The sequence below is a fragment of the Oncorhynchus nerka genome, linkage group LG8 (genome assembly GCF_034236695.1).
Source record: "Oncorhynchus nerka isolate Pitt River linkage group LG8, Oner_Uvic_2.0, whole genome shotgun sequence".
Classification (NCBI taxonomy): Eukaryota; Metazoa; Chordata; class Actinopteri; order Salmoniformes; family Salmonidae; genus Oncorhynchus; species Oncorhynchus nerka.
Genome location: NC_088403.1, coordinates 5,068,422 through 5,080,866, shown reverse-complemented (window position 1 = coordinate 5,080,866; position 12,445 = coordinate 5,068,422). Strand labels below are relative to the sequence as shown.

The 12,445-nt window shown below is 44.5% G+C and overlaps 1 protein-coding gene across 1 annotated transcript in view; it reads right to left on the bottom strand.

Annotated features, from left to right (window-relative positions):
• cpm (carboxypeptidase M) overlaps window positions 1-12,445 on the bottom strand; it is a 111,287-nt gene that overhangs the window by 52,041 nt on the left and 46,801 nt on the right.

Genomic DNA, 12,445 nt, shown 5'->3' with positions numbered 1-12,445 from the left:
TTGAATATATCTTACCATCTCTACCCATCTACGTGCCAGTTATGGTTGAATATATCTTACCATCTCTACCCATCTACGAATTTTATGGTTATGGTTGAATATATCTTACCATCTCTACCCATCTATGTGCCAGTTATGGTTTTATGGTTATGGTTGAATATATCTTACCATCTCTACCCATCTACGTGCCAGTTATGGTTGAATATATCTTACCATCTCTACCCATCTATGTGCCAGTTATGGTTTTATGGTTAAGGTTGAATATATCTTACCATCTCTACCCATCTATGTGCCAGTTATGGTTGAATATATCTTACCATCTCTACCCATCTACGTGCCAGTTATGGTTGAATATATCTTACCATCTCTACCCATCTACGTGCCAGTTATGGTTGAATATATCTTACCATCTCTACCCATCTATGTGCCAGTTATGGTTGAATATATCTTACCATCTCTACCCATCTACCTGCCAGTTATGGTTGAATATATCTTACCATCTCTACCCATCTACCTGCCAGTTATGGTTGAATATATCTTACCATCTCTACCCATCTACCTGCCAGTTATGGTTGAATATATCTTACCATCTCTACCCATCTACCTGCCAGTTATGGTTGAATATATCTTACCATCTCTACCCATCTACGTGCCAGTTATGGTTGAATATATCTTACCATCTCTACCCATCTATGTGCCAGTTATGGTTGAATATATCTTACCATCTCTACCCATCTATGTGCCAGTTATGGTTTTATGGTTAAGGTTGAATATATCTTACCATCTCTACCCATCTACGTGCCAGTTATGGTTGAATATATCTTACCATCTCTACCCATCTACGTGCCAGTTATGGTTGAATATATCTTACCATCTCTACCCATCTACCTGCCAGTTATGGTTTTATGGTTAAAAGATCTTACCATCTCTACCCATCTACGTGCCAGTTATGGTTGAATATATCTTACCATCTCTACCCATCTACGTGCCAGTTATGGTTGAATATATCTTACCATCTCTACCCATCTACCTGCCAGTTATGGTTGAATATATCTTACCATCTCTACCCATCTACGTGCCAGTTATGGTTGAATATATCTTACCATCTCTACCCATCTACGTGCCAGTTATGGTTTTATGGTTATGGTTGAATATATCTTACCATCTCTACCCATCTACGTGCCAGTTATGGTTTTATGGTTATGGTTGAATATATCTTACCATCTCTACCCATCTACGTGCCAGTTATGGTTTTATGGTTAAGGTTGAATATATCTTACCATCTCTACCCATCTACGTGCCAGTTATGGTTTTATGGTTATGGTTGAATATATCTTACCATCTCTACCCATCTACGTGCCAGTTATGGTTGAATATATCTTACCATCTCTACCATCTACGTGCTTATGGTTTTATGGTTATGGTTGAATATATCTTACCATCTCTACCCATCTACGTGCCAGTTATGGTTGAATATATCTTACCATCTCTACCCATCTACGTGCCAGTTATGGTTGAATATATCTTACCATCTCTACCCATCTACGTGCCAGTTATGGTTGAATATATCTTACCATCTCTACCCATCTACGTGCCAGTTATGGTTGAATATATCTTACCATCTCTACCCATCTACCTGCCAGTTATGGTTGAATATATCTTACCATCTCTACCCATCTAGGTGCCAGTTATGGTTGAATATATCTTACCATCTCTACCCATCTAGGTGCCAGTTATGGTTGAATATATCTTACCATCTCTACCCATCTACGTGCCAGTTATGGTTGAATATATCTTACCATCTCTACCCATCTACGTGCCAGTTATGGTTGAATATATCTTACCATCTCTACCCATCTACGTGCCAGTTATGGTTTTTATATTCACATTTCCGTGAAACAGTTTAATTGATAATAATCTCAAAATGATTTAGATCCAGCAGCATACCATCCTGCATACCACTGCTGGCTTGCTTCTGAAGCTAAGCAGGGTTGGTCCTGGTCAGTCCCTGGATGGGAGACCAGATACTGCTGGAAGTGGTGTTGGATGGCCAGTAGGAGGCACTCTTTCCTCTGGTCTGAAATAATGACACTGCACTGTGTAGGGTGCTGTCTTTTGGATGGGATGTTAAATGGGTGTCCTGACTCTCTGAGGTCATTAAAGAGCCCATGGCACTTATTGGAATAGTAGGGGTGTTAATCCCGGTGTCCTGGCTAAATTCCAAATCTGGCCCTCAAACCATCACAGTCACCTAATAATCCCCAGTTTACAATTGGCTCTTTCATCCCCCTCCTCTCACCAACCTATTCCCCAGGTTGTTGCTGTACATGACAATGTGTTTTCAGTCAACTTACCTGGTAAATTAAAAAATATATATATATTAGTCATGTAGTTAATCAAAATGATAAAACCTAAAAAGCAACTTCTATTGCCATCTATGTCTACATAAAGCCAACAAACAAAAACATTGCAGTACGCAGCTTGAAAATATCCAGAAATAAAATGAATATCCTATAAAATCACATTGTTGCAGACAGGCCACGTGTAGCCAAACTTGAAACCTTGTATCAACTATTAATTTGGGTCAGGCCAGAAGCTTGCACTAGCGAACTTGCAACATTGTGTAAAATATTCTGGGCCCTCAGAGAGAGTTTCCCCACCAGTGAGCTCGGGACAGACACAGCTGTAGACTATTTGCACAAGGGATAAGAAGCAGTGCTGGACTTGGGCAGGAGCTCACCGGAGCTGAGTACTGACACCTCACACGTTCTACTGCTTGAGCTCCTGTTCTTCTTATAGAATATTAGATCAGAAGTATTGAGGAGTTCCGGCACCCAGAATGAGTTCCGGAACCTATTTCAGTCCAAGTCAAGCACTGATAAGAAGTAATCAGAAAGAAAGGACTATCTGATTTTTTTTAGGAGTTTAGTTTTTAGGAACTATTGTACTTCTCAATGGATGATTTGCTTGCTGTTTGGAGGTGAAGAAAACATTATTTTGAGAAGCTCCACAGGTCATTAGTGGTGGCGTGTTAAGCCAATCAGAAACACTATCAGATCCACAAAAGGGGCACATTTATTTGCCTACATTTTCGCACAGGCCAGGTAGCCTATAGGCCTACTTCTGTGTGTAAATCAGGCCAGGTAGCCCATAGGCCTACTTCTATGTGTAAATCAGGCCAGGTAGCCCATAGGCCTACTTCTGTGTGTAAATCAGGCCAGGTAGCCTATAGGCCTACTTCTGTGTGTAAATCAGGCCAGGTAGCCTATAGGCCTACTTCTGTGTGTAAATCAGGCCAGGTAGCCTATAGGCCTACTTCTGTGTGTAAATCAGGCCAGGTAGCCTATAGGCCTACTTCTGTGTGTAAATCAGGCCAGGTAGCCTATAGGCCTACTTCTGTGTGTAAATCAGGCCAGGTAGCCTATAGGCCTACTTCTATGTGTAAATCAGGCCAGGTAGCCTATAGGCCTACTTCTGTGTGTAAATCAGGCCAGGTAGCCTATAGGCCTACTTCTGTGTGTAAATCAGGCCAGGTAGCCTATAGGCCTACTTCTATGTGTAAATCAGGCCAGGTAGCCTATAGGTCTACTTCTATGTGTAAATCAGGCCAGGTAGCCTATAGGTCTACTTCTATGTGTAAATCAGGCCAGGTAGCCTATAGGTCTACTTCTATGTGTAAATCAGGCCAGGTAGCCTATAGGCCTACTTCTATGTGTAAATCAGGCCAGGTAGCCTATAGGTCTACTTCTGTGTGTAAATCAGGCCAGGTAGCCTATAGGTCTACTTCTGTGTGTAAATCAGGCCAGGTAGCCTATAGGTCTACTTCTGTGTGTAAATCAGGCCAGGTAGCCTATAGGTCTACTTCTGTGTGTAAATCAGGCCAGGTAGCCTATAGGTCTACTTCTATGTGTAAATCAGGCCAGGTAGCCTATAGGTCTACTTCTATGTGTAAATCAGGCCAGGTAGCCTATAGGTCTACTTCTATGTGTAAATCAGGCCAGGTAGCCTATAGGTCTACTTCTATGTGTAAATCAGGCCAGGTAGCCTATAGGCCTACTTCTATGTGTAAATCAGGCCAGGTAGCCTATAGGTCTACTTCTATGTGTAAATCAGGCCAGGTAGCCTATAGGTCTACTTCTATGTGTAAATCAGGCCAGGTAGCCTATAGGTCTACTTCTATGTGTAAATCAGGCCAGGTAGCCTATAGGTCTACTTCTATGTGTAAATCAGGCCAGGTAGCCTATAGGTCTACTTCTATGTGTAAATCAGGCCAGGTAGCCTATAGGTCTACTTCTATGTGTAAATCAGGCCAGGTAGCCTATAGGTCTACTTCTATGTGTAAATCAGGCCAGGTAGCCTATAGGTCTACTTCTATGTGTAAATCAGGCCAGGTAGCCTATAGGTCTACTTCTATGTGTAAATCAGGCCAGGTAGCCTATAGGTCTACTTCTATGTGTAAATCAGGCCAGGTAGCCTATAGGTCTACTTCTATGTGTAAATCAGGCCAGGTAGCCTATAGGTCTACTTCTATGTGTAAATCAGGCCAGGTAGCCTATAGGTCTACTTCTATGTGTAAATCAGGCCAGGTAGCCTATAGGTCTACTTCTATGTGTAAATCAGGCCAGGTAGCCTATAGGTCTACTTCTATGTGTAAATCAGGCCAGGTAGCCTATAGGTCTACTTCTATGTGTAAATCAGGCCAGGTAGCCTATAGGTCTACTTCTATGTGTAAATCAGGCCAGGTAGCCTATAGGTCTACTTCTATGTGTAAATCAGGCCAGGTAGCCTATAGGTCTACTTCTATGTGTAAATCAGGCCAGGTAGCCTATAGGTCTACTTCTATGTGTAAATCAGGCCAGGTAGCCTATAGGTCTACTTCTATGTGTAAATCAGGCCAGGTAGCCTAAGGTCTACTTCTATGTGTAAAAACAGGCCAGGTTTAGGTCTACTTCTATGTGTAAAAATCAAGGTAGCCTAAGGTCTACTTCTATGTGTAAATCAGGCCAGGTAGCCTATAGGTCTACTTCTAAACAAATCAGGCCAGGTCCTATAGGCCTACTTCTATGTGTAAAAAGGCCAGGTAGCCTAAGGTCTACTTCTAAAATCAGGCCAGGTAGCCTATAGGTCTACTTCTGTGTGTAAATCAGGCCAGGTAGCCTAAGGTCTACTTCTGTGTGTAAATCAGGCCAGGTAGCCTATAGGTCTACTTCTGTGTGTAAAATCAGGCCAGGTAGCCTATAGGTCTACTTCTATGTGTAAATCAGGCCAGGTAGCCTATAGGTCTACTTCTATGTGTAAATCAGGCCAGGTAGCCTATAGGTCTACTTCTATGTGTAAATCAGGCCAGGTAGCCTATAGGTCTACTTCTATGTGTAAATCAGGCCAGGTAGCCTATAGGTCTACTTCTATGTGTAAATCAGGCCAGGTAGCCTATAGGTCTACTTCTATGTGTAAATCAGGCCAGGTAGCCTATAGGTCTACTTCTATGTGTAAATCAGGCCAGGTAGCCTATCTAGGTCTACTTCTATGTGTAAATCAGGCCAGGTAGCCTATAGGTCTACTTCTATGTGTAAATCAGGCCAGGTAGCGGTCTACTTCTATGTGTAAATCAGGCCAGGTAGCCTAAGGTCTACTTCTACGTGTAAATCAGGCCAGGTAGCCTATAGGTCTACTTCTGTGTGTAAATCAGGCCAGGTAGCCTATAGGTCTACTTCTATGTGTAAATCAGGCCAGGTAGCCTATAGGTCTACTTCTATGTGTAGCCTATAGGTAAAAATCAGGCCAGGTAGCCTATAGGTCTACTTCTATGTGTAAATCAGGCCAGGTAGCCTATAGGTCTACTTCTATGTGTAAATCAGGCCAGGTAGCCTAAGGTCTACTTCTATGTGTAAATCAGGCCAGGTAGCCTATAGGTCTACTTCTGTGTGTAAATCAGGCCAGGTAGCCTATAGGTCTACTTCTGTGTGTAAATCAGGCCAGGTAGCCTATAGGTCTACTTCTGTGTGTAAATCAGGCCAGGTAGCCTATAGGTCTACTTCTGTGTGTAAATCAGGCCAGGTAGCCTATAGGTCTACTTCTGTGTGTAAATCAGGCCAGGTAGCCTATAGGTCTACTTCTGTGTGTAACAGGCCAGGTAGCCTATAGGTCTACTTCTGTGTGTAAATCAGGCCAGGTAGCCTATAGGTCTACTTCTGTGTGTAAATCAGGCCAGGTAGCCTATAGGTCTAAACTTTTGCTGTGTGTGTAAATCAGGCCAGGTAGCCTATAGGTCTACTTCTGTGTGTAAATCAGGCCAGGTAGCCTATAGGTCTACTTCTGTGTGTAAATCAGGCCAGGTAGCCTATAGGTCTACTTCTGTGTGTAAATCAGGCCAGGTAGCCTATAGGTCTACTTCTATGTGTAAATCAGGCCAGGTAGCCTATAGGTCTACTTCTATGTGTAAATCAGGCCAGGTAGCCTATAGGTCTACTTCTATGTGTAAATCAGGCCAGGTAGCCTATAGGTCTACTTCTATGTGTAAATCAGGCCAGGTAGCCTATAGGTCTACTTCTATGTGTAAATCAGGCCAGGTAGCCTATAGGTCTACTTCTATGTGTAAATCAGGCCAGGTAGCCTATAGGCCTACTTCTATGTGTAAATCAGGCCAGGTAGCCTATAGGCCTACTTCTATGTGTAAATCAGGCCAGGTAGCCTATAGGTCTACTTCTATGTGTAAATCAGGCCAGGTAGCCTATAGGTCTACTTCTATGTGTAAATCAGGCCAGGTAGCCTATAGGTCTACTTCTATGTGTAAATCAGGCCAGGTAGCCTATAGGTCTACTTCTATGTGTAAATCAGGCCAGGTAGCCTAAGGCCTACTTCTGTGTGTAAATCAGGCCAGGTAGCCTATAGGCCTACTTCTGTGTGTAAATCAGGCCAGGTAGCCTATAGGTCTACTTCTGTGTAAATCAGGCCAGGAAATCAGGCCCAGGTAGCCTATAGGTCTACTTCTGTGTGTAAATCAGGCCAGGTAGCCTATAGGTCTACTTCTGTGTGTAAATCAGGCCAGGTAGCCTATAGGTCTACTTCTATGTGTAAATCAGGCCAGGTAGCCTATAGGTCTACTTCTATGTGTAAATCAGGCCAGGTAGCCTATAGGTCTACTTCTATGTGTAAATCAGGCCAGGTAGCCTATAGGCCTACTTCTATGTGTAAATCAGGCCAGGTAGCCTATAGGTCTACTTCTATGTGTAAATCAGGCCAGGTAGCCTATAGGTCTACTTCTATGTGTAAATCAGGCCAGGTAGCCTATAGGTCTACTTCTATGTGTAAATCAGGCCAGGTAGCCTATAGGTCTACTTATGTGTAAATCAGGCCAGGTAGCCTATAGGTCTACTTCTATGTGTAAATCAGGCCAGGTAGCCTATAGGTCTACTTCTATGTGTAAATCAGGCCAGGTAGCCTATAGGTCTACTTCTATGTGTAAATCAGGCCAGGTAGCCTATAGGTCTACTTCTATGTGTAAATCAGGCCAGGTAGCCTATAGGTCTACTTCTATGTGTAAATCAGGCCAGGTAGCCTATAGGTCTACTTCTATGTGTAAAAGGCCAGGTAGCCTATAGGTCTACTTCTATGTGTAAATCAGGCCAGGTAGCCTATAGGTCTACTTCTATGTGTAAATCAGGCCAGGTAGCCTATAGGTCTACTTCTATGTGTAAATCAGGCCAGGTAGCCTATAGGTCTACTTCTATGTGTAAATCAGGCCAGGTAGCCTATAGGTCTACTTCTATGTGTAAATCAGGCCAGGTAGCCTATAGGTCTACTTCTATGTGTATGTGTCCTTCCTCAACATTGACAGGATCCCTCCAAACAAAAGACAATGACAAAAACAACTATTTTAAAAAGTATGAAATAAACCAAAAGTTGCTTCTCACAAGTGTAGCATAGGTTGTGTGCTCTGCAAACAATCTGTCCAATCAGACAATGATAAAAACGGGAAAACTCAATATTATTATTCCAATGCATTAACACAAGATTAGAAATGATATAAATGAATGGTAAATATACTACTGGTGACGTAATGGGGGAATTGATATACACTAACAAATCAAAAACGCAAACAATTCACACAATTAAAGTTATGAAACAATGAATGTGTACAAATTGGCAGTAGAGAGCAGTGCATTCTGGAGAGAGAAGTGTACTGTGCATCTGGGCTGTGTGGTTAACCCGACGTCTGCATTGGTGGTACAACATTTACGTTGATACGGCCTCAGCAGAAGTCAGGGAAGTGATACTTCTGGAGCGTCGCAGAGCTGTTGTCAACAAAGTGAGTTTGTGTTGAAAGACACATTTCCCCTCAGATTACACAGACCCACAAAGAATTTGAAAACAAATCTAAATTTTGATAGACTCCCATATCTACTGAGTGAAATACCACAGTGTGCCATCACAGCAGCAATATTTGTGACCTGTTGCCACACGAAAAGGGCAACCAGTGAAGAACAAAAACCCCATTGTAAATACAACCCATGTGTGTTGTTTCGTACTTTAACTATTTGCACGCCGCTACAACACATGGAACTTGTGAGAGTAATGTTTACTGTTCACTTTTTACTGTTTATTTCACTTTTGTTTATTCTTTTCACTTGCTTTGCCAATGTTAAACATGTTACCCATGCCAATAGAGCCACATTGAGAGAGAGAGACAGAGAGAGAGAGACAGAGAGAGAGAGAGACAGACAGAGCCAGAGAGACAGGGCCAGAGACACACAGAGACAGAGAGCCAGAGACAGAGAGAGAGAACAGTTATACTACAGACTAGAAGGGAGGTAACCTCCTGTAGCTATACCACAGACTAGAAGGGAGGTAACCTCCTGTAGTTATACCACAGACTAGAAGGGAGGTAACCTCCTGTAGTTATACCACAGACTAGAAGGGAGGTAACCTCCTGTAGCTATACCACAGACTAGAAGGGAGGTAACCTCCTGTAGTTATACCACAGACTAGAAGGGAGGTAAACTCCTGTAGCTATACCACAGACTAGAAGGCAGGTAACCTCCTATAGCTATACCACAGACTAGAATGGAGGTAACCTCCTGTAGCTATACCACAGACTAGAATGGAGGTAACCTCCTGTAGTTATACCACAGACTAGAAGGGAGGTAACCTCCTGTAGTTATACCACAGACTAGAAGGGAGGTAACCTCCTGTACCACAGATAGAAGGGAGGTAACCTCCTGTAGCTATACCACAGACTAGAAGGGAGGTAACCTCCTGTAGCTATACCACAGACTAGAAGGGAGGTAACCTCCTGTAGTTATACCACAGACTAGAAGGGAGGTAACCTCCTGTAGTTATACCACAGACTAGAAGGGAGGTAACCTCCTGTAGCTATACCACAGACTAGAAGGGAGGTAACCTCCTGTAGCTATACCTCCTGTAGCTATACCACAGACTAGAAGGGAGGTAACCTCCTGTAGCTATACCACAGACTAGAAGGGAGGTAACCTCCTGTAGTTATACCACAGACTAGAAGGGAGGTAACCTCCTGTAGTTATACCACAGACTAGAAGGGAGGTAACCTCCTGTAGCTATACCACAGACTAGAAGGGAGGTAACCTCCTGTAGCTATACCACAGACTAGAAGGGAGGTAACCTCCTGTAGTTATACCAGACTAGAAGGGAGGTAACCTCCTGTAGTTATACCAGACTAGAAGGGAGGTAACCTCCTGTAGCTATACCACAGTAGTTTACGGTGCACCACCACTCTGTCATTCAGTTGAGTCCCAAATGGAACTCTATTTCCTATGTAGTGCACTACTTTTGTCCAGAGCCCTATTGGCCTCTTTTTGCTATGTAGTGCACTACTTTTAACCAGGGCACTCTATCAAAAGTAGTGCACGATATAGGGAATAGGGCCTGCTCTGGGCCTGCTCGGGCCTGCTCGGGCCTGCTCGGGGCCTGGACGCTGCTCGTTATGGTGTTCCTGGATGTGTCTTTACAACTGATATTATTCAGCATTGAAGAAAAGTTATAAAAGTCTCCAACACTGCCGTCCAACTCTGCCACATCTGACGAGGGCAGTTTATTTTTATACAACTAAAACAGATGCCTTTCCTTGGCCTTTTTAAGGCTTTACAACTTTTGAAGCCCAAGTTTGTTGAAGTCTCCAATTAACACCTCCGTCCAACTCTGACCCATCCCATCTTGTGCTCCAACTGGGCCACAGTGGGATGAAACATCACACCTCAGACCAGACCAAGTCATCCACAAGTTGCCGTTCTGTTACGCAATAAATCTGGATCCAATATGTTCTACACACTGAGCTGCATTCCAAATGGCACCCTATTCCCTATATCGTGCACTACTTTTGATAGAGTGCCCTGGTTAAAAGTGGTGCTATACATAGCAAAAAGAGGCCAATAGGGCTCTGGACAAAAGTAGTGCACTACATAGGAAATAGAGTTCCATTTGGGACTCAACTGAATGACAGAGTGGTGGTGCACCGTAAACTACTGTGGTATAACTACAGGAGGTTCCCTCCCTTCTAGTCTGTGGTATAGCTACAGGAGGTTACCTCCCTTCTAGTCTGTGGTATAGCTACAGGAGGTTACCTCCCTTCTAGTCTGTGGTAGGCCGCGAGCAGCGTCCAGGCCACGAGCAGCGTCCAGGCCACGAGCAGCGTCCAGGCCCCAGAGCAGCGTCCAGGCCCCAGAGCAGCGTCCAGGCCAGGCCAGAGCAGCGTCCAGGCCACGAGCAGCGTCCAGGCCCCAGAGCAGCGTCCAGGCCCCAGAGCAGCGTCCAGGCCCCAGAGCAGCGTCCAGGCCCCAGAGCAGCGTCCAGGCCACGAGCAGCGTCCAGGCCCCAGAGCAGCGTCCAGGCCCCAGAGCAGCGTCCAGGCCCCAGAGCAGCGTCCAGGCCCCAGAGCAGCGTCCAGGCCCCAGAGCAGCGTCCAGGCCCCAGAGCAGCGTCCAGGCCCCAGAGCAGCGTCCAGGCCCCAGAGCAGCGTCCAGGCCACAGAGCAGCGTCCAGGCCACGAGCAGCGTCCAGGCCACGAGCAGCGTCCAGGCCCCAGAGCAGCGTCCAGGCCCCAGAGCAGCGTCCAGGATATCAGTGTCCAGGATATCAGTAAGGAAGAGGGGATGTGATAGCTGAAGACTGGTACCCAGACTAACATTCCACTCCTGTCATTTACCAAAGACACTAGACATTCTCTCTTTAAATATGAACATTATATCATTAACAAGCTGGAGGAGTGCAAAGGATTTGATCCTGATTCGATAACCCTCATAGCTATCCTCCAATCACAAAGGGTGATTGGCATTCTCTCAACCAGCTTCATACCACACTCCTTCGTGCCTTATTGCTTAGATCTATATGCGTGCCAGTGTGTGTATATGTGTAGTCTCTTGAAACACAATCTATTCCTAGGGACTTCCTGCCACTTCCAAGAACCACAACCTCATCAAGAAGCCCGTGTGTGTGTGTGTGTGTGTGTGTGTGTGTGTGTGTAGGCTAAAGGAGAAGTTCAGAAATGTTCCCATTTCCTCCTATGAGGCTGCACTCCAAAGACTCTCCAGTTGAACACTGCTAATTACAGAGTTGGAGTCAAGACCGGACCTACGTCCCAAAACGGCACCCTACTCCCTATGTAGTGCACTACTTTTGACCAGGGCCCATAGGGAATAGTGTGCCATTTTGAACCTAAACCCGAACTTTCCAGGCCCATCTCTGGCTAATTGGAGACTTCGGGAAGTCGTCCTGTTTCCAGACAGTCAAATAAAAGACTAAAGGGTCAGTATTGTGGTTGAGAGGCTTTGTTCCTGCCTCTGTATTTACGGTAAACACGAGGGACAGCAAAGTGCCGGGTTACAGGCAGAGTGAAATGTACAAATGGTTCACTTCTATTGGGTCTTCTAAATAACCACCAATCAGCTCAGTGCAGACATATCAGATCTACCAATCAGCTCAGTGCAGACATATCAGATCTACCAATCAGCTCAGTGCAGACATATCAGATCTACCAATCAGCTCAGTGCAGACATATCAGATCTACCAATCAGCTCAGTGCAGACATATCAGATCTACCAATCAGGTCAGTGCAGACATATCAGATCTACCAATCAGCTCAGTGCAGACATATCAGATCTACCAATCAGGTCAGTGCAGACATATCAGATCTACCAATCAGCTCAGTGCAGACATATCAGATCTACCAATCAGCTCAGTGCAGACATATCAGATCTACCAATCAGCTCAGTGCAGACATATCAGATCTACCAATCAGGTCAGTGCAGACATATCAGATCTACCAATCAGGTCAGTGCAGACATATCAGATCTACCAATCAGCTCAGTGCAGACATATCAGATCTACCAATCAGGTCAGTGCAGACATATCAGATCTACCAATCAGGTCAGTGCAGACATATCAGATCTACCAATCAGCTCAGTGCAGACATATC